The sequence below is a fragment of the Bidens hawaiensis genome, unplaced genomic scaffold, assembly GCF_021521415.1.
Source record: "Bidens hawaiensis isolate Kalapana, Puna unplaced genomic scaffold, B.hawaiensis_p1.1 tig00419619_1, whole genome shotgun sequence".
NCBI classification, from domain to species: domain Eukaryota; kingdom Viridiplantae; phylum Streptophyta; class Magnoliopsida; order Asterales; family Asteraceae; genus Bidens; species Bidens hawaiensis.
Genome location: NW_027504914.1, coordinates 48,341 through 72,514, shown reverse-complemented (window position 1 = coordinate 72,514; position 24,174 = coordinate 48,341). Strand labels below are relative to the sequence as shown.

Genomic DNA, 24,174 nt, shown 5'->3' with positions numbered 1-24,174 from the left:
TTAGATCTTGAAATGTAAAAGGGCAGAAGTGCCATCAAGTCCCGTTGCTCTAAAGAAATCTACATATTCTTTCATGGTTGTGCTTATGTACTTGGCCAGATTATCTTTTGAAAGCAAATCCTTGATGGGCTCGTGTATCTTGGATGTCTGAATTGAGCCCGTCGTAAAGAATGATGCCACCGATACTCTTGGCCCAACCTTGTTTGCCACCACTTTGTGATGCGAACTTACAAACTTGTCGTTTGTAATCAACTGCAAAATACCAATGAAGTTTTAATAAGACACTGTTATATTGTTAATCTTTAAAAAGTTACTAGGTTTATGTTGTAATAGACCAATAAAACAAAATTAAAGCTTGAGAAAGAAATATGCTCGTAAAAGATCTCCAACGTTCACTATAAGTGCTCCTGGTATAGGAGGAATATCACTCCATTGTTTTTGATAAAATATCTTGAGGCCACCAATACGATCTTGTAAAAGAATTGTGATAAAATTGCTGTCGATGTGCTTTGGGCTGCCTATTGTTAATTCAGGCTGTGGGCAAGAAAGATAGCGATGACCAAAAAAAGCAAGTCCGTCAGCACACCCCATGTCGAAAAGGTGATTGGCGCCGAGCCCAAGAGCCTCAGACATAACTCAAATAAACAAACTCCGAGTTTCATCACCTGTTTCAAGTTAAGGCTTCGGACCCGGTGCCACAGAGTTAAATATCAGAGTGAATTAAAACTTTTCGCGGAACATAAAAACATCAACCATTCATTACAAAACATTCCAAATCTTATCTTAACATTACTCCCATTTGTCTTGCAAAATAAAAACATAACAAAATATATCATAATAACATTCTTCCCAAGATGCCAGCCTCTTCAGTCTAATACCATGTGCCTCCCTCAAGCTAGCTACTTCAACCTATTTGCATGTGTATATACTAAAAGTCAGACAACATACTTTACATTCACATACTTACTTATACGTATCTGGAGATACATATTACATACTTAGCCTGCTCATCTTCCACTCATGGGTACCTTCATACATTCATACTTTTGTACTTTCATACTTACATTCTTTCATACTTTTTTGTTTTAGCTTACTAATACATACATGATTATTCCTCCGTTTTAAAGAACCTTTCGCCCTATAACATCACATATATTATTTGGGTCTGCCACCCTCCTTACACATATATTATTAGGGTCTGCCACCCATGTAACCATACAACCATATAACCATATACTTCTAACCCTTTATACAATTGTACATCATTTATATATCAATCACAAATCATTCATATAACATACACTTATCACCTAAGGTAAGTGTATTAACTAAGCAATAGGAGTATGCACACAACCCCAAATAACAAAGAAAGGGGGCTAGAAACTCACTTGGATCCTGTTTCTCTCGAAGTTAACTGTAACATCTCTTCTTAGTTGCGTACGGCTAACTGTGTAATAATTGAAGTATCAATTAACCACTTCTAACCAAATCATACTTCTAGGTTAGTGAAGCCCTTAACGAATGGGGTCCGGGGGCGTTGCCCCTGGTAGTGGGGTTCAAGCGGTGGCAGCCCCTAGCAAGGTCCAAGGGGCAGAGCCCCTGGCTGGGGACGAGCTGCCAGGTCAGCTTGGAAAATATTTATATTCGTTAATAAGGCTTCATTAAAAATTCATTAGAAAAAATGGATTTTCTGATTACGGGTCGGGTCGAGTCGAGTCTGATCAAGTCGAGTCGAGTATAATCGATTCGGGCATTCCCAGGAATACGATTCAGACCGATTTTCACGTCCTTTTTGTTATACTCGTTTTCTTTTATCCCTCCAAGGTCCGTTTTATCGTTGTAACAAGTTCTGGGCTATAACAACTTCATCTACTAGTTCTCACATGGTCCGAACATACTTGTTCATACCAAATCGCACCTGTTAACTTTTTACTACCAAGTTTATCTTTTTCTTACATGTTATAACCCGATTTGTTATTTCAAGAAAATCCTATAGCAAATCGACCTTAAAATCTAGTCTTTTAACCTTCAAACGTACCTCAAAATGAATCGAATTGGATTGGTTCTTGAATAATACTTGAATTTGGATATTTTCCTTGCTATCTGGTGAAGAATGAACCACAAACCCACCTCAGTTTCTCTCGGATCTCGGATTCGACTGAGATGAGGGAGTGCTTGCGTGTGTTTTTGAGTGTGTGGAGACAAGATGGTGGAAATGAGAGAGTTAGGATTTTAGGAGGGGTATAAGGAGTTTAAGTACTCCAAGCCCATAAACCTTAGGCCCATAATCATCTTCAAGCCCATGTATTTATTTCTTAATCTACCACCCAATCCCGTTATTATTTAACATAATTAAATAACAACACACATTTAAATAACAAAACTTCCTTTATTTATTATTTTCAAAAGACGGAGTACTCCAATAAAATATCCCTACAACAATATCCAATCAAACAAAAATCATATAACTTCTTATTTAGACTTTTACACACATAATTCTTGTATATATGTCAAACCTGCAAGCAATGTGGTGGCAACTCATGTGGTTAGGGAGGGTTAGGAGCCATGGTGCAGTAGAAGGTGTCTCACCAGTTAGTCACTTGTGCAGCATACGGATCAAGTTAGTGGCGGATGTAGTGTTATGTGCGGGGTAGCCTCCGTTACCTCTTAACTTCTCGTCGGTAGTGTAAAAAAAAAATTAGGTCGGTTTTTGTGTTTCATTACCCCTAAAAAAAAATAACATTACCCCTATGGGTTTTAAGCCCAACCAATTTAAAAATTCAACACAACTAAAGCCCAAAAAAAAGTGTAAAGCCCAAACCAATAAAAACCATTAACCCTTAAAATAATATATGCTAGACTTAAAACAAAATTTCCGGTCCTCAATTAATCAAAAACTCCAAGTCACCACCGTGACCAGACACCACTGCGCTGTAGTAGGCTTCCCTCTGCTGGTCTGCCCTCTTCCTCCTCCGGTCACCTGAACAGGTGACCTCCACCGCTCCACGCTGCAGCCGAGAAGAGATGGTTCACCGGTTCGAACCCTCTTTCATGGTTCGACCTATAGTTTCTCAATTTAGGTATTCTTCAACTTTTAACTAAAATTATAATTGTTTATAAATTGTTAATGTGAAATTATTTATAGGCAATTGAATGATTGATTATAGTTTATTGAAATTGTTAATTGGAATTGGTTAGGAATTTAGAGGTTATGTCTAAATTGGAATTGATTAAAGATTTAGGGTTTATGTCTAAATTAGAGCTGAATTGAATTGATTAGAGAATACGGATTTAGGGTTTATGTTTAAATTTGAATTGACTATGATTTTATGGTTTAAATTTTGTTTATAGAACTTGGAAGATGAGTAAACAAAGTATTATTAGCAATCTTTTTAAATGCCAAAGAAAAGACAATGATGATATCGGTCCAACACCAAGTTCAAATATTCCAACTCTAATTTTAAATATTGTTGATGATATGTAAAATTGGGTGGAATGTGTGACCTTGCTCGTGTAATGGTGGAAACCGAAAAACACGCCACTTTTCCTTTGGTTTATCGTATATTGAAGTTAGCGTTGGTTTTATCGGTAGCAACCGCAACCGTTGAAATATGTTTTTCTAAAACGAAGCTTATCAAGACGGATTTCCGCAATCGAATGGCGATAGATATTTGAGCAATGCTTTAATTTGTATGGTCGAAAAAGAAACGATTGATAAAGTAAAAGAAGATGATGTAGTGGCTCGGTTTCAAGCTTTCAAAAATCGAAGGGGAGAAATATGCAGCTTGTGTGTTTAAATTTATTTATCATTGTGTTTCTATTTCTATTTAGTTTACATTGTATGAAATACAGTTAATTTTTTTTAAAGTTACCCTTGACATTTGGTTCTAGATCCGCCACTGGATCAAGTTGCTGAGGTATGCGAGTCCAGTCGTCCTGCTTAAATCTCTTACATACCACTGTTACTTCACCTCAGTGTATTGCTCATGAAAATCCCTCACTTCTTTCAACATCTCCTCTAAAATATTAATATTAATGCCATGGTTCACCATTTGAAAGAATCCCATGCTCTCCGACGCATCCTTCACGTGCCTGATCAACTCTTTACGCCACACATGATCTTCATTCATTCCTTCAAGGTGTATGGTTGAAAGAGTTAGTAGTGTTTGTTGGAGTTGAGGTTCTCAGGTGAAGGTAGACGGAATATTCGAGGGACTTTAGTTATTCCGGAATCTACAAGTCCTTTCGCGCCGGTTTTGGTTTCATCGAACGCAGTGAGCTCAGCTTTCGGGTCATAATCCGGTTGGGCAGTCGTGTCGCTGAGGACCATTGTCTCTGTCTTCTAGAAGTAATAATAACTAGGTTATGTGAAGTTACATGCTCCTCATACACTACTATAAAAAGAACAGTAAATATAAACTTTAAAAAGTAACTAATATTGTTGTTAAATGATCGGGGGAGATTTCAAATAAGAACCCCCTTGAGTTTTAAGGACTCGAAAGAACTCAGTGTAACGAATTTTTTTTTCAAATTTTTTTTACACATGTGTAATATATGTAAGTTACATAAACGTAAAAAAATTAAAGGATTTTTTTACGCATCGAGTCGACTTTTTACACATGTGTAACGGACGCAAAAGTTGGTGTAACCACTTACATCTTTATTTTCTCTCCTACTTTGACTTTTTTGCCAGACTTAATCTTAACCACATATTCAATTTCATTTAATTAAATGTGTGGCCTAAAATTGAGTTCTTAAGTTCTTAAAACTCAACATGGTTCTTAAAAATTCCTCCCCAAATGATCAGTTCTATATATAACTTATTAATATATATATAAGTATACTACATATATTTATATATATAACTTAAATTGCAAATATAAACTTAATAAGATATAGATTCACATTTTTTAATTATATATATATAACTTATTAATATATATAAGTATACTACATATATTTATATATATAACTTAAATTGCAAATATAAACTTAATAAGATATAGATTCACATGTTTTAATTATATATAGTTAATCTAACTCAACAATTTGACCAAGTGGTTAAAACCTTGAATTCTTTTTATATAAAAAGAGTAAGATTTAAAGTTGGACCGAGTGGCTTAAAAACCCTTTCTTAATTTGTAATTTTTTCTAAATTTTGCTAGTGTCATATATATTTAATTTGAAGCCGTTCGAAAAAAAAAAGATTTTAAGAAGTGATTTTTAACTGTCTTAATTTTTAAATTTGTGAAACAAGTTAATTGCGAAATTACAAGTTTTGTGACAGAAAGTGAAAGAAAGTTATGTGGACTAACTTGCACTCATACCGGCCCCACTAAGGAAAATCCAAAATGGAAAATATATACATACAGGGTTAGGTTAGAATAAAAACACATTTGAGTTGTGAAAACTCTAGAAACTCATTCTCAATCACATATTTTTAATTAAAAATTAAATCTTATGGTCCATAATTAAAGTTAATAAAAAATGTTAAAGTTTTCTTACACAACATATATATAAATTACTAAAAAAATATAAAAAAAATAGCAAAACATTTTTTTTATGTTTTCGATATTTTGTATTAAATGTAACAACATATATTACATGTTACAAAAAAAAAAAAACGCTGTTACATAGGGTTTTCACGGGTTTTCTCAACTCAAGAGGGTTTTCAAACTATACTTCTCCCATACATACATATATATATATAGAGGGGAGAGATCTTTTGAGAAGCACGTTGAGTTGTAAGAACTTAAGAACTTTATTTTAGGCCACACATTTAATTAAATGGATTGGAATATGTGGTTGAGATTAAATTTGGCAAAAAAGTCAAAGCAGGAGAGAGAATAAAGATGTAAGTAGTTATACTAACTTTTACGTCCGTTACACATATGTAAAAATTCGACTCGGTGCGTAAAAAAATCTGTAATTTTTTTTACGTGTATGTAACCTACATATATTACGCACGTGCAAAAAAAATTCGAAAACAAATCATTACATTGAGTTCTTTCGAGTTCTTAAAACTCAAAGGGGTTCTCATATATATATATATATATATATATAATTGATGGATCATCAGAAAGCAGAAAAAAATCAAGTTGTTGAATTAATAAAAGTTATGTGGACTAACATGCATGCAATCATGTTGGATCGGTGGTTGTTGTGGTGGTGGTGTAACTGGTGTCACCAATTGTTAAGGTGGCGGGCAGTAGCGCGTCGGAATATATGATGATTTAGTTGATGGTAGCGACAATGATGGTGGCGGTGTAGGTGGTGGATATATGACCACTAATAAGTGGTGGCTCCAAACAACAGTGGGGTGTCTTTTATCATGTGTTGCATGATGGCCATTTTCACTCATTGTTTAATTTGTGTTGGCTCAAATCAATCGTTATATAATTAGATTGGACCAATATATCCTTTTCTTTTATCCAAATCAACTCATATGTTGATTTTTCTTCGTTCACTAAGTTTTGTCTCACTGTGGCTTCTAAAAAGACTTTTAACGGGTCAACATAATAGTATCACGTATCTTCTAGGTCCCGAAGTGTTGATCAATATCATTCACCCAACCCCCACCCGTCCCAAGCTAACCAAATATGTGAAAATCAGACTTAAAATATAATAAATATGTGTCAACATCTTACATTACCATATCATTATACATAACATATAAAATATCATGCCTTAACCCATGCGATGATGATTCTTATCTTGAATTTTAAACGGGTTAAATCATGAAATGCAAAAGGGGTGAGACGTCATCGAGTCCCTTTGCCACAACATATTTTTCATATTCTTTTATTATTATGCCTTTATACTTGGCCGGATTATCTTCCGAAAGCAACTTAGTTATTGGTTCATACACCTTCGATGTCGCAGTTGGACCAGTGGTAAAGAATGAAGCCACCGATACTCTTGGCCCAACCTTGTTTGCCATCACTTTGTGTTGTGAACTCACAAACTTGTCGTTTGTAATGAGCTACAAATTCAAATGGATTTTGTATCAAAACACTAGGCTTTCAACTTCAAACTTCTAAGACCAAACCTCAATTTTTAATATTTATTTGATTCTTGTCAAAAGTTTTATGGAAATCAAAGCAAAGTGTGAGGTATCAATTTTAAACAAAAAAGACCAATAAAAGACATAATAGCATAAACTTAGAGAGAGATGCCTGCAAATAATCTCCGGCGTTTACGACAAGAGCTCCAGGTATAGGAGGAACATCGGTCCATCGATTCTGATAAAAGATCTTGAGGCCACCAATATGATCTTGGAGAAGAATAGTGATGAAATCGCTGTCGGTATGATTGGGGGTGCCAATTGTTAATTCAGGTTGTGGGCAAGAAGGATAATAATGGCCAAGAACACCAAGCCCGTCCGCACATCCCATGTCCAAAAGATGATTAGGGTCAAGCCCAAGAGCCTCAGAGATTAACTCCAATAACGAGACACCAAGTTTCATCACTTGTTTCGAATACTCCAACAAAATATCTCTGAAAACATATTAGTCAAATAAAAATATCCAATGATTAAACATAAGCTCTTAATTATGGTTGAATCTTTAGTTTAGAAACAAATAGTTGTTTTAGTTTGATCACTGATAAAATCCTTGATTTTTAGTTCATTTTGGCGGATAAAAACCGTTAAAACTAGTTTTATTAAGGATAACCAATGTTGATATGATTGATTCCTTCCAGGTCTTAATTCTCTAACGCACGCTTCACTTTCTCGATCACCTCTTTACGCCGTATAGGATCTTCATTGATTCCTTCCAGGTCTATGGTCAGAAGAATAAGCCGTGGTTGTTGGGAGTTGAGGTTATCAGGTGATGGTAGATGGAATATTCGATGGACCTCCGTTATTCCAGAATCTACAAGTCCTTTGACGCCAGTTTTGGTTTCATCAAACGCCGTGAGGTCCGCTTTTCGGTCATAGTCCGGTTGGGCAGACGTTTCATTGAGAACCATTTTCTTTCAGGAAGTGATAAATAATGACTAATGAGTTTCAAATTTCAATGTATGATATTTATAACTTTGTTTATAACCATAATACCGTGTCAATATGTTCACCAGAATAAATGGAGTACGTTTTCTATCCTTTTAAATACATAAAAAGAAAAATATATATTAATGTTATTATCACCTACAATAGGAGCCAAAACGACTTCTCTCTTGTAGTCAGTCAAGATAACGACTTCTTTGAACTTATTTCCAAAGTATATATATTTACAATGCTTTTTAAGAAATAGTATGCTTCTATAGCTTTTATGCTCTTAATACTTATTGAGTAATCAACTCATGTTAACTGGAATTTCCATTGGGTTGCTCAAGTAACAACATCGTAATTTAGATAATCTCCTGGAGGTCAAGTGTTCAATTTCTGCAGCACACATGTTAGGTGGATTTAGAAGTAGTTTAGCCGTTAAACTAAACACATCGTAGGCCTAAAATGGTATGTATTCATCTCAAACTTTTTGCATGCCTGATTTGTCTGCGCTTATTCTATTTCTTCGTCGATAACTCGATATTTGTCTACATTGTTAACTCAGGGCGTCGACAAGATGGATAGTAATTTGCAAATACATACAACACACCAACCAATCAGTTTAACAAATTTCACACAAAAATTACACCAAAACTATAAAAGTGTATTATATTACCATATGATTGAAAATAAATAGCAGCTTTAGCCCATTGAGATGATTCATAAAATGACTTCTAAATGGGTTCGATCATGAAAAGCAAAAGGGCTAATGCCATCAATTCCGTTTGCCCTATAACACTCTACACAATCTTTAATTGTTACGTCTTTTTACTTGGCCGGATTATCTTTAGAAAGCAACTCGCTGATCGGTTCATACACCTTGGATGTCTCAACCGGATCTGTGGTAATGAATGACCCCACCGATACTCTTGGCCCAACCTTGTTTGCCACCACTTTGTGTTGCGAACTCACAAACTTGTCGTTCGTAATCAACTGCAAACTCCTAATGGATTTATAATAAGACACTATATATGTTGTTAACAAAAAAAAATAAAAAAAAATCATAGTTTCGAATATGTTTGATTCTCGTTAAAAAGTTTATAGCAATCAAAGCAAGCATGTCATACCAAGTTTACAATATATAATAGACCAATAAAACAATATTAAAGCTTGAAACCTTGAGAGAGATACTTTTAGATAATCTCTGTGTTCACTACAAGAGCTCCTAGTATAGGAGGAACATCAATCCATTAATTATGATAAAAAGGCCACCAATATGATCTTCGAGTAGATCATAGTGATGAAATCTTTGTTGGTATTATCTCGGGTGCCTATTGCTAATTCATGTTGTGGGCAAGAAGGATAATAATGACCAAGAACAGCAAGTCCACTCGCACAACCCATTTACGAAAGGTGATTATGGTCGAGCCCAAGAGCCTCAGAGATGAACTCAAATAGACAAACCCCAAGTGTCTCTGATGAAAAATGATCCAAGCTATTTTTCCTTCTTATCTTTTAATTTGAATAAGTCTTTTGTTTTGATCTAGTCAAGGTTGTTAGGCTAAAGCTAAATAATTGGTACCTGTTTATCAAGCCGTTGTATGAGCTCTATTTAAGGAGCCTCTTTCCTTTGGTTAATCATAAGAAAATATTTTATCCAATTGATCTTTTTCATTCATCTATTCATATCGTTATACCATCAGATTGGCATCAGAGCACGAGCACCAGTCTGATTCAATCCCTAATCATCATAACCCTAGCACAAGAGGTATGGTCACTATCATTTTCAAGGCCTTAAGCTATTACATGACAAGCACATGGTTACTGGTTTACCTAGCATTAAGCATGCAGACAAGTGTAAGGGGTGTGTAGTAGGTAAACAAGCAAAAGAAAGCTTTCCATTCAAATCATGGAGAGCTACCAAACCATCGAAACTTGTCTACACAGACATCTATGGTGCCATGCAAGCAACAAGCATGGGTGGAAGTAAGTTCTATGTTCATGGATGATTATACTAGAATGGTTTGGGTTTACTTTATTAAAGATAAATCAAAAGCTTTTGCCAAATTTAAAATCTTTAAGCTTATGGTTGAAAAAGAAAGTGAGCATAAAATTAAAGACTTAAGGTCTGATAGATGTGGTGAACACACCTCTAATGAATTTAATTCTTTTTGTGAATCGTTTGTGTCACACCCTAACCTAAGGTGGAAATGGCGGTGCATGATCCGATTGCTTACAGCTCGAAGATACTATCATGAATATAAGTGACAATATCTAATTAATTATTTTATTCGGGTATAACACACATTATTCAATTATAACAAACAATTTAAATACATGAATATAAACTCAAATAATGATTATCTTGATCATATCCTAAGGTCTTGTCTATGTGTCCAAACTTCAATCTTCAATACAAGCAACATGTATATGCGTAGAAAACAGAGTTTGTCAACATAAAGTTAAGTGAAAATATCACCATTTTTGCATGTCAATATAAATAAGCATAATGTGATAAAAGCAGTAAATATAATCAAACCATAAACAAGTATGTAGACCGTTGCCAAGCGAATCGGGCGTTGGTCAATAGCATGAGAACCCAATATATGGGAGTATGATGGACCTCTCCGAATATACGAATGAATGAATATTAACACAATATACGAATGAATGAATATTAACACAAGTAAGCATGCAGCACATATATTTGATTAAGTCACTCACAATTACACGTATGCATTTGTTTGAATATATATATAGTACGAAATACGGATAGGTATGCATATGTCCCCAAAACGTTTAGAAAAAGTGGTAAAATAGGGGAATGATAAAACTCACCTTAGATTAATGACAAACGAATATAAACACGATTAAGCGAGTTAATGAATAAGCGAGTCATCCACTACATGTCAAATGATATAAACAGTTCAGAATCCGAGATTTTAGGATATGATAATATAAATAAAAACGAACTCGTTGTCGTTGGAATCAATCCAAACGGACGTTTAGAATTCAAGTTATGTTTGTTTTAAGATTTAAGCGAGCTGGTACTGACCAGAATCCGAACAGCGATTCGAAAGTCGGGTTTTGGTCAATAGCCTTAAATTTTCATTATGAGAATAAAAGTCTTCTGGACCGAATGTTGACTATTTTGTCCTTAAAATTTCATTATGAGAAAACGTTAAGTCAAACTAGTTGACTATTTTGTCCTTTAACGAGTATTAAACGATTTGACCAGTCAACACACCTTCAACCACTAAAATTGATTGAAGTTTATTGACTAGGGAATATATAATAATGATTTCTATGTTTACAACTTACCCGGAAAGTGAAAGAATCAACAGAAACGATGAGTCAAAGGTCCACACGTAAGCACAGTCAAACGAATAAGGTTGTATCTTCAACAATAATGCAAAAACCGAAGGATTTTATGAGGCATAGAGAGGGGTGATGGATGAGAATGCTTCTTAGGGTTTAGGTAAAGTTTGTGGTAGAGATTACGAGTCTTGTTTATATAAGAATATCAAAAACGAACCATATATGGAAGATTTACTCGTTTAAGTAACTAAATACGATATTAATGACCAAATCAATGAAATAAGTTGTATATTTCATGCATGATCAGTAATTTATAAATATGGACTTGTATTTTAGTTATAATCCTTTTCTTGGATCTTAATTTATTCGATTTATGTCAAAAAATAAGCGATTTGGATGCTAAAATTAGGAAACAAAATAAGCTATTTAATGAGAAAATCTAGTACAATAACTAACAAAAATTGGCTTGGACACAAAGAAAACGAAATAACAGCTATAAAATTTCTTGGAGTTTAATTTTTGTTAATTTAATCGAAAATAGAAAAAAATTGACAAAATTAGTCCCTGTAGTTCCCGAAAATGCGATTTTTAGCCGTTTTAAGCGATTTTAAAGGTTTCTAAGGATTATTTGGCATGATTGAAAGTTATGGAATTATAAAATAAGTTAAATCAAGTTAAATATTAGTTATAACAAGTTCAAAAGATCCGAATTACATTATCGAATCGGTTTAAACAAACACGAAAAATCCGAGATGTTACAGTTTGGTATTTAAAGGGAACTAACTATGCCATATACTCCTGAGCATAATGGTGTTGTTGAAAGAAAAAACAGGACTATAATGGGCATGACAAGAAGTATGATGAAACAAATGAATCTTCCCAATCAATTTTGGGCAGAGGTTGTTGCTACTACAGTCTATCTTATCAACATAGGCACTACCAAAGTTGTTAGAAACATTACACCATATGAAGTTTGGAGCCAAAAGAAGCCTTCTGTTAATCATTTAAGGGTGTATGGGTGTGTGGCTTATGGTCTCATCCCTGCTCAATTTAGAAAGAGGCTCGATAAGAAGTCTAAGAAGTGTATCTTTATCGGTTACTCTACACAAATCAAGGGCTATAGACTCTATAATCCAGGCACATAGAAGTTCCTTACCAGAAGGTATGGCACATTCATGGAAAATGAAAAATGAAATTGGTGCAGTTCTTTATCAAACAACTTTCAAACTTATTACACTGACCCGTTTCCAATCATTCTTGACGAACTTGCCATAACTGAACTCTCATCTGAACCTCAAACACCTACTACTACTACTACTACTGCTGCTGCTGCTGCTCAAAATCAAACTCCAATACAATCACCTCTTCAATCTACTACTCAAAATCAAAATCCAACACAATCACCTCTTCAATCTCCTATTACACATAACACAAACTCCACCTATTCCTCTAATCAGCCAGCCTCCTTATCTAACTCAAATACCTCCACTACTTATACTACTTCACAAAGCAATCCTACCATACCCTTTATTCCTATTCAGAGAAGTCAAAGAATGAAAGTCTTAAATGATGTGTATTATGAAGCAAAAAAGATTGATGTAGAAGAAGATTTTTATGCCTGCCAATTGCTCTCACAGCCACTGATCCTAATTCTTATGAAGACGCTAGTAAGAAGCAAGAGTGCAGGATGCTATGGTTGAGGAAATAAAGTCAATTGAAAAGAATGGTACATGGGAACTTGTGAAGTTATCATATGACAGGAAGGTAGTTAGTCTAAAATGGCTCTTTAAGACCAAGATAGGTCCGGATGGAAAAGGATTAAAGTATAATGTAAGACTCGTGGCTAAAGGCTATACTGACGTAGGCTGTCGCGGTCTACTCACAAATGATTAATTAAAGACTTAAATACCTATAAACTAGTACGGGTAAGTAAGGTCGTCTCCACAGAAACTCAAGGAAAGTGCTAATTTAATATTACTAAATTAATTATTAAACTAAGACGGGCAGTCGATGCAAAGCAATTTTAGAAAAAAGATTTAATTAAAATAAAATGATTACTTTAAAACGATTTGTAAACAATATTAATTAAAAGTATTCATTCTAGGTTCGGGTAATGTGATATTCTACTTAATTCCAGATTTAATTGTCTTGATTGCACAGTAATTACTAGACCGATTAGTTTGATTATGATGACAAACGATACCCTAACCGAATTGTTGACACAATTGAACTCAATCTACCTAATTACCAATTTATATTTTATGAAAACTAATTAGGTGACAATAGTTGATGATTATAAATTCAATGACACAAGAGCCCAACCATAAATGTTGATGACTAAAACCAAAAAGTGATGCACTAATCATTAATCGAAAATATAAATTGTTTAAACAATCAAGCACTAAGTTGAACAAGATAAAACCAATAAATCAAATCAAGTTCATAATCATTAAGCATAATAAATCTGATTTTAAGTTAGAATACACAAACCCTAGCCTAGAATGAACACGAAAATTTAGCCGAACATGATCATGATGTCAATACACTTATCTTTGATGAACATGCAAACCCCAAGATGAACCGGAAGCTTTGGAATGGTAGAAAGTCGTCCTAATCAGCCTCTTTTGTCTCTGGAAGTCGTAATAATCTGAATGGTGAGGTTAATGGGTTCATATAGGGAAAAACCTAGATTTTTTCGGTTTTAAGGCAGTTCGCGTCGCGCGAATTTTTTATGGGCTTCATCTTCACGTCGCACGAAGGACAAAATAGACGGGTTTAGAATGTTACAACTTCGCTTCGCGCGAAGTTGCATGTCCAGCATCTTCGCGTCATGCGAAGATGCAAAATCACAAAAACAATTATTTTCTTCTCTTTACTGCCTCGTGATGCGTGCACTTCCAATCTCTCATTTCTAAATATTCATTCCAAGCTCGTAAATATTCCTGATAAGCTCCACAACTTCTGAGTCCTTGAAAACACATAACAACGCTTGAAGTACCAATGTTCATTCATTTATTTACCTAAAATTAACTGATGAATATATAAAACTAATTAACTTTTACCAAACCATCACATCCCCACACTTATCCTTTTTGCAATGGAATCAGAATCAGAGATCATATTCACAAAATACTTTTTTAGATTATCTTAATTAAGCACAAGGAACAAAAAAATCGCGATTGCCGATATTGTTGTCCACTTAAACCCATGCCTCAATACTCACCGGGAAAAATAAGGCGTGACAGTTTTATTAGTTCATATGATTAAAATGGAATCCACACCTCAAAGCCCTGAAACCGCCTTACCATGCTTCCTTATGGTTTTACCGAACCAGACCACCCCAATTTAACTTAAACCTTAAAATTAGATGATCAAAATTTTGCACATTCGTACAATTTTTAAGCTCATATGTAACAACTAAGACAATCTTGGATATTTTATCGAAACCAAAACCTAAACTTAAGCATCAAAGTCTACTAGAATGGCCATAATATACGATTAAGGTGCAACTAAGTAACCAACTAGCAAATAGCCCCCCACTACATGACATACCCCTGTTATCAAGCAATACCCCAAAGTCCACCATAGGTGAGTAGGCACGAATTCATCTGTAGGCTTACATATGACGTGTCCCGTGTGGTCCGTTTCTTAATGGTAATGAGATGTGAGAATGGGGACTCCATATGACTAACAGCGTGTATGATCAAGTCAGTAGTGAATTTGTACTTGTTAAACACTTTTTGTGATCATGTTTAATGACTTATGAATTGGCAGATAAACTGCGGGTTTTCTCTTTTTAAGCTTATTTGATATACATAAATCCACTTAGGAAATATGCATACCCAGATGATAAACCGCATACAAACCCATGGTCTCCGGACCCCAGAGCATCCCATCAATACAGGATTTAATGTTATAAAATCATACGCCTATGAAGTATTAACCACTTAAACTAGTAGTATTTTTATTTAGGTTTATATCACAAGCCATCTAGCATACTCTAACGTTAAGCCTATCCAAGCATTGTACAATAGACTATTCATATTTAAAATTTATTTTTGGTGATCAGATCTAATAAAAGGCTTGAATATGGCCTAATCTTTCATTCCAGTCCTTACACAGGCTTAGCTAAACATACAAAACCCTGAAGGCGTTTCCCATTAAAAATCAAGCATTTTAAAGATTCAATTAAGTCTACAACCAAATTATCCTTTCATTCTCAAGGCTGAGCCTACCAACACATCCCAAATTAACCGTGTTTCCGTTTTATTTATCTCATATTATATAATAATTTTGAAAAACAACCACTGATTTTTCTATCATCTTCCATTATTGTGCAAAAATCTTAATTCAAGAGACATTAAAACTTTTTAAAAATTTTAATTTCTCCTCCATTCCCACACTTGAGGCAAACATTGTCCTCAATGTTTAAAATATAATAAATAAAAATAGGGACTGGGTTAAAATTTACTTTGACAATTTTAAAAACCGGGCCTAATGTGATGGTTATTACTAAATATACACAAATACAATTACACCCTTAACAAAAAAACTAATAAAACAAAGAAGGTTATGAAAACGAAATTACCTGATAGAAAATATAACTCTCGTGTGCAACTCGTGTGCCCTCGGTGATCTCTCATTGAACTTACCTTTTCCACTCTCAAAAGAAAATCTGCAAACTCTCAAACATGTAGAAACAAGCTTCTCACAAGTGTTAAAAATATAGGTCTTTTAAACCATTTACAAAACCATTAATTTTAACTTACCAACCAATCTTAAATAAATTCATAACCAAATTTGTTAAACGAGTAAAAATGTTAAAAGACCTAACTCACTTTCGTAGGAATCACGATTGCATTTAGCGTATGCAACAAGCCCTTTAAACCCCTTGGTAGCCTGGGTAGACGAGTATGGTCTCGTGAGGGTTTATAGTGAACTACACCCACAAAGTTCAACTACAACAAAAATATACAAGCAACCACCTAGAAAAATAAGCCCCTTTTAAGTTACCCAACCGAACTGCCCATATTACCAATAAGCAAAATAATAATAATTATATCAGTACAACCCATAAAGAAAATAAAAACATAATAAAGAAATAATGCAAATAAGACCCAAAATATTGGTTGGTAAGGCTGCTTCCATCAAAACCTACCGCGCATCATCGTCATCCTCCTCCTCCTCATCATCATCATCATTGCTGGCTCCACCAGCTCCAGAACCTCCAACACCGGCATCATAAAAACCACTCGTTCCATATCCTCCATATCCAGTATACCCTACAGCCGATACATTCCCATAGCTACCAGACCCACCATATCCTCCACCATAACCATACCCAGCACCACCCATGTCACCAAAGTCACCAGTAGCTGGCGGTGGTTGCTGCAATGAACCCGGCAACGGGATGTTCCAATGATCAAACATAGTCCTAAAATATCCTCTCGACTCATCTCTATACTCCCGGAACTCATTCGTGTGCCCATGTAACTCATCTTTCATCTGTAAATGCTGCTCAAACATGTAATCCAATGTCATGGGCTGTGGGTGCTGGTGTTGCACCGGTGGTGGACTAGGCTGTCGTCTCTGACGCAGCCGGGTAGGTGGCCTCTCCACACGCTGCCTCCTCGAACTACCCGCAGCTCTCACATCCGCCAACTGCAGTGGATCATCATAAGTAACCATGCTCGCCTTCTAGGCATCATCAAGTGTAACAACGTCAGTATCCGGTCCCTCCTCGGAGTACTCGATCGAATAACCTCCAAACACACCCAAAAACCTAGCAATACTTGAGATAATAGGTCCCAATAACAACCGAGTCGCAGTCGAACCCGCTCTATGACCTCCCCGAGCTAAAGAACTCAACAACAAAGTGGCCATATTAACATTCCTACTCCCAACCGTGGCCATCAAACACATCAAATCAATATTAGTGCACTTATCATGACCCGAATGTCGGCCCATAAAAGTGGAAGCAATAACCCGATGCGTGTACCGGTGAACAGGATCCCGAATGGCCGAAGAAACAGCATTGCTCGAATGTAGCCCATCTGCGATAGTACTCCAGAAATTCGCCACTCATTAGTAGAAATCCAATGAGGATGAGAAGCAGTAGAACCTGTGGTGAAACCCCGAATACTCTCCCTAAATCGGGACCATCAACCTCATGATCCCCATATAAACCTGCTACCACAGCAAAACGGGGCACTGTGAATTGGTAAAGTTGCCTCCCCAAAGCAAAACTCACAGCATGTGGCTCATCGAATATCCCCAGTATTGTGTCGAAACGTAGAATAAAACTCATAGACCAACTCCACATACTGCTTTTCATCAAATCTCAAAATATCGGCCCAACGTCCTGGTAAGTAACCATTAACTCTCCTATCCTGCCCAATTGAGTTCAACACACCCCAGTCAAACGTACAATGTCTCAACAACTGCATGTCACGAATCTGCTCAAACATCTCACTTTCTGGACTACCGGGGAGAAATCGTAAAATGATATGATCCTCCTCATCCCCCCTGTGATATCCTCGACTGTAGCACCGAAAACCTCTATCTCGTCAACCTCATATCTAATCGGGGCTCGCATATATCGCTGAGAAGCATAATCAAATGTCTGCTGTTGTTTGGACCTTTTCCTCGACATCTGCAGATAAATATACCAAATAAGTCTATGTCAAAATAACTTCAGGCGACAACCGTATAGCATTTCGGTCGCGATTGTCCCCTATAATGAAAAACTACAACTAAAAATAACCTAAATTATATATTAACTAACAAGAAAAAGTATTTTTTAATTTTTCAATTTTTTTAATCAAATTAAACTTAAAAGACATAAAATAAAAACAAAACCTCAAACCGCGCATGTAAAACCAAAACATAAGCATAACCTGTCATTTTCCAAATATCATACCCGACAACTTTAACAAACCAATTAAAGCAACAAAACACCTTTAAACTTACAAACTAATTTGTTAAATTTTTCAACAAACCGACATACATATTTGTTAAATTTTTCAAAACTTTTCACTAACACTTCGCCGAAAAAATTCTCGATTACCCCAAAAATAACAATATCACAAACATATATCAAAATCCGGTCCTAAAACACAAACTAATTTGATAACTTTTGTCAAACTTTTCCAAAAACTCGACCCGACATCTCGCCAGAAAATATTCCGGTACCCCAAAACTTTGAAAAACATGACTATTCTTCAAAAACACAACTAATTTTACCAAAATCCGGCCAAACCTTCAACAATCCGGTAAGCCCCAACCCTGTAAAACCGAAATCAAATACCCACTTAATCAACAAAACCCGTCTATTCCGACCAAAAACACACCCAATAACATGCATTCCATACCCACAAACAATCCATGATAACCGAATCATAATGTAGACAAACCAATTTCAAATAAAACAAACGACATACCTTTCAATCGGATTAAATGTAGATGATGAAAATACTCAATAATAGTGACGGTGGTGATGGTGGCGGCCGGCGACGGTGGTGACGGGAGGGATGGCAGCCGGATTTTTGTGTGTGGATAGGGTTAAAGATAAGATATTGTGTGGTAAAAGTGATAGGAAATCGGTTTTTAATATTTTTTTTGTCACATCCGAGCATCTTTGCGCCGCGCGAAGATGTCAGACAGGCAACTTCGCGTCGCGCGAAGTTGCAATTGACTTTGACTTTCAAATTTTGACTTTGACCATTTGACTCTTTTATCCTTCGCGTCGCGCGAAGATGACAGCCAGGCAACTTCGCATCGCGCGAAGTTGCATTTTCACAATAATTTTTTTATGATTTTTGGTGTTTTAAAAATATCTATCTTTTAAGTTTCTTGAGCTGTTTTCCCTCGTCACCAACTTCGGTGGCTAAATACCAATCACTATTTACCTGGGGCTCCCTCTATCGACGCATGTGCTTACCAATTCTTCTCAATTATGATCGACGTGCCACTTCCCCACACTCGATCATTGCTCTACACTACACGATTTGAGGAAAACACTTAGCTAATTAGACTCAATATACAAGGAATACAACTTACAAATGCCGAATTGCCTCCCGGTTAGCGCTGAAATGAATGTCTACAGCTCGACATCCCTTTGTTCTTTCAATCAACCGAATAAGTCGGCTCATTCGCCAAGAAGCAAACTTCCAACTCATGTATCTCTTTGTTCAAATCCACATCTTCCAAATAAAGCTTCAAACGATGGCCATTCACCATTTGCCTTAGTTGATTATCAAAATCTTCAATTTCAACCTCTCCATACTTTCCAACTCTCTTAACTTGATACGGTCCCGTCCACTTGCTCTTCAATTTGCCCGGGAAAAGCTTCAATCTCGAATTGTACAACCACATTCGTTGTCTCGCTTCGAACGTCTTTCGTCTTAACTTAGAATCGTGAACTCTTTTCATCTTGTCTTTATAAGAGGATGCATATTCATAAGCCTCATCTCTCATGTCTTCCAGCTTGCATATGCTCAATTTCCTCTGTTTACCTGCACACTCATAATCTAGGCTAATATTCTTAACCGCCCATAGAGCACGATGGGCTAGCTCAACAGGTAAATGACACCCTTTTCCATAAACCAACCGGTAAGGGGTGGTTCCAATAGGCGTTTTATAAGCAGTACAGTAAGCCCATAAAGCATCGTTTAGTTTATTCGACCAATACTTTCGATCGGGCCTTACCTCTTTTGTAAAATCTCTTTAATTTACCTATTAGAAACCTCCACTTGCCCACTCGTTTGAGGGTGATATGGAGTGGCGATACGGTGGTTTACGCCATACCGCTTAAGTAGTTTGCCAAAATTAAAGTTTTTGAAATGTGAACCCCCATCACTAATGATAATGCAGGGGACACCAAAACGTGAAAAAATGTTAGACTGGACAAACTTACAAACAACGGTATGGTCATTCGTCTTGGTGGCGATTGCTTCTACCCACTTAGACACATAATCAACCACCGCCAAGATATAAAGATTACCAAATGAATTCGGAACGGGCCCATGAAATCAATCCCCCAAACATCAAAGGTGTCAAAAAAAAGGATTGGTTGCATAGGCATCTCGTCCCTCTTTGAAATACCCCCCATCTGTTGGCATCTAACACAATTCTTAATAGATGCTGCTACATCTTTGAAAATGGTAGGCCAATAAAATCAACATGCAAGCACGCGATGTCCTGTCTTCTGGCCATTGAAATGACCTCCACAAGCTGATTAATGGGCATGACGCAAGACACTCCGAACCTCTTCCACCGGTATGAAATGCCTCATCACTTGTTCTGCTCCAACTTTGAACAAGTCCGGATCTTCCCACACATAGTACTTTACCTGAGAGAGAAAATATTGCTTCTTCTTCCTCGGCCAAAATTCCAGAATTGTATCTGCAACAAGAAAATTAATAATATCAGCATACCATGGCAAAGTTCAAACAAAAAACAATTGCTCATCCGGAAATGACTCATGATGGCCCTATCATCTTTCTCCGCATCTTCTTGTCCGACAAGTCTCGACAAATGATCCGATACCACATTCTCGCTTCCTTTCTTGTCACGGATCTCCACATCAAACTCCTGGAGCAGTAAAATCCACCTGATCAAGCGCGGCTTCGCATCCTTCTTCTCCATCAAGTACTTGAATGCGCTATGATCTGAAAAAACAATAACCTTGCTCCCCCAAATGTAAGATCGAAACTTATCAAGCACATATACTACCGCAAGTAACTCCTTTTCCGTAGTGGTGAAACTAATTTGAGCCCCCTCAGAAAGGGTTTTGCTCACGTAGTATATGGCAACGGGCTTCTTATACACCCGTTGACCCAACACGGCCCCGACTGCAAAGTCACTTGCGTCACACATGATCTCAAATGAAAGTGACCAATCAGGTGACAACAAGATTGAGGCTTCAACCAATTTGTTCTTTAGAACATTAAAAGCTTTAAGACATTCTTCGTTAAAAACAAATGGCACATCTTTTAAAAGCGAATTGCACAAGGGTGTAGATATGACACTAAAATTCTTAATGAACCGTCCGAAAAAACCGGCATGACCCAAAAATTCCCATACCCCTTTTATATTAGTAGGTGGTGGTAAATTAGATATGACTTGGATTTTTGCCTGATCAACCTCAATCCCCCTACTTGAGATGACATGTCCCAAAACTGTCCCTTCTTGAACCATCAAGTGGCTCTTTTCCCAACTTAAGACCAAACTCGTTTCCACACATCTTTTTGAAACCTTAGTTAATTCATTTAAACATTTTTCAAAAGATGGCCCGAAGATCGAAAAATCATCCATAAAAATCTCAAGTGAATCTCCGACCATATCTGAAAAGATACTCATCATACACCTTTGAAAGGTGGTCGGGGCATTACACTAGCCAAAAGGCATTTGCCTAAATGCAAAAGTGCTGTATGACACGTGAAAGTGGTCTTATATTGGTCATCGGGGTGAATAGCAATATGATTGTACCCCGACTAGCCATCTAGAAAGCAATAAAATTTATGACCTGCGAGTTTCTCGATGATTGGGTTAATGAACGGCAAGGGAAAATGGTCTTTGGATGTTGCCTCATTTAACTTTCTATAGTCAACACAAATTCGCCACCTGGTTACTAGTCGGGTGGAGATTTCCTCACCTTTCTCGTTACGGGTTATCTGAATACCCGCTTTCTTCGGAACCGCTTGTGTTGGACTTACCCACGTGCTATCTGAGATCCGGAAGATGATGCCCGCATCCAACCACTTCAAAACTTCCTTCTTCACTACCTCCCGCATGTTTAGATTCAACCTTCTTTGCGCATCAAGAGTGGGTTTTGCCTCGAGATCGGTGATAATCTTATGCATGAAAATGGATGGGCTGATCCCCCTCAAATCTTCAATCGTCCAACAAATCGCCGTCTTATGCTCTCTCAAGACTTCCACCAACGCCTTCTCTTGCTCTTTTTCCAAATTCGCGGCGATGATGGCCGGTAGAGTCTCTCCCTCTCCCAAGAACACATATTTAAGGTGTCTCAGAGCTCTTTCAATTCAACAATCGGTGGACTCTCCAACTATGGTCTCAACTTCGAATCAATCGTGTCGGGCAACCTCTCTACTTGCTGAGCCATGGCGGTTTCCCAATACTTGTAACATATAATTCTACCGCTTCTTCTTCTTCTTCTTCTTATTGTAATTGCAAAGCATGCTCAACTGCTTTCCTACAACAAATAGCACACTCCTCAGTGGCATCATCCTCACTTTCGTGAGGGTTCAACCCGTTAATGACTTCAGCCGCGAAGCATTCGTCACTCACTAGAGGGTTAGACACGTTTGAAAACACATTAAGCCTAAGATTCTTGTTACCAAAAGCCATGTCCACTACCCCGGTTCTATAGTTAATTAAAGCATTCGCAGTGGCCAAAAAGGGCTGACCGAGAATCACGTTCGATTGCCGTTTCAGGTCAACTTCCACGTAGACTAGAACCAGGAAGTCAACCGGGTAATAAAAACCTTTAATCATCACAATCACATCGGTCACGATTCCCCTAGAAAGCTTGAGCGTCAAATCGGCCAACACCACGGTGGTGTTGGCTTTTCTAAGTGGACTAAAGTCATACTATTCATACAAGCTTCCCGGGAGAATACTCACCCTAGCCCCAAGATCTAACAACGCCCTAGTCATTTTAAAATCGTCCACTTGAATGGTGTAATTGGCATCCCCGGATCTTGTAGATTGGGTGGGAGGATACCCGGGAAAATCGAACTCACATTTTCAGTTAAATCAACTTGTTTTGGGCAACTTATGAGTTCATTTTTGAGTGCACAAGTCTTTTAAATATTTAGCATATGCAGGGACTTGTTTAATTGCATCTATGATGGGTAAATTGATTTTAACTTGTTTGAATATCTCCCACATTTCCTCCTGCTATGGGCCCCTCTTTCGTAGTGTCGATGAGGTTTTGAGTTTCACCAATGCCCGAGAAAACGGAACGGTTTTACTAGTTGAACCCGTCTCCTTGGCAGTTGGTGTTCCCGTTTTGGTTTCTGATTCAATTTTATTTTTATTTATTTGTTTTGGTTTATTTTTCGGTTTAATTTCAACCTCATCGTCACTCTTCCCATCTTCCCCCAAGTCCTCCACCACACCTTCAACAAAAGGTGGTGGAGTTACCCCATTATCATAAACCTTTCCACTCCTAAGGGTACTTTGATGGTTGGATAAAATTTAGTTATTATTATATATTAATTAGTTATATTTAGGTAAATAAATGAATGAACATTGGTACTTCGAGTATTCTTATGTGTTTTCAGGACATTGGAAGTTAAGGAGCTTAAACGAGCTAATTCAGAGCCATCCAGATTAAGGTTAAGCAAGCCTTGAGAAGATGGAAGCATGCGGAAACATATATTGATGATTAAGAAGGATTCCGGAAAGGATTGGATGAGAAACCTGAAGCCGAAGCGAAAACTGAACAAGACAGGTTACCAGGAAAGTGTATTTTAGTAAAACGGGCATATCTCAGCCTAGAAAATGAGTTACAGAATCTATAATATTTGAATTTCGGGTTTCTCAATGAGAAGAATCCGAAAATGAAGTTTTCTTGCATCTTTGCACGACGCGAAGATGCTGGACATGCAACTTCGCGCGACGCGAAGTTTCAATTTACTGAGCCCGACTATTTTGTCCTTAGCGCGACGCGAAGATGAGGCCCATGGCAGCTTAGTGCGTCGCAAAAGACCTAAAACCGAAAAAATATAGGTTTTGCCTTATATAAACCCATTAACCTCACCATTCGGCATATCACGACTTCCAGAGGCAGAATAGGTTCCCAAGGACGACTTTCAGCCAACCCGAAGCTTCCGGTTCCATCA

At 36.9% G+C, this 24,174-nt stretch overlaps 2 pseudogenes across 1 annotated transcript in view; both read right to left on the bottom strand.

The window, feature by feature from the left end:
• LOC143609413 (1-aminocyclopropane-1-carboxylate oxidase homolog 1 pseudogene) overlaps positions 1-24,174 on the bottom strand; it is a 63,756-nt pseudogene continuing 39,582 nt past the window's right edge. Inside the window, exons 2-3 of the transcript XR_013149418.1 lie at positions 7,176-7,497; positions 1-252 (exon numbers count right to left, since the gene is read on the bottom strand). The product of XR_013149418.1 is annotated as a 1-aminocyclopropane-1-carboxylate oxidase homolog 1 pseudogene (transcript). The remainder of the gene's footprint in view (positions 253-7,175; positions 7,498-24,174) is intronic.
• Positions 8,722-24,174, bottom strand: part of LOC143609410 (1-aminocyclopropane-1-carboxylate oxidase homolog 3-like) — a 59,800-nt pseudogene continuing 44,347 nt past the window's right edge.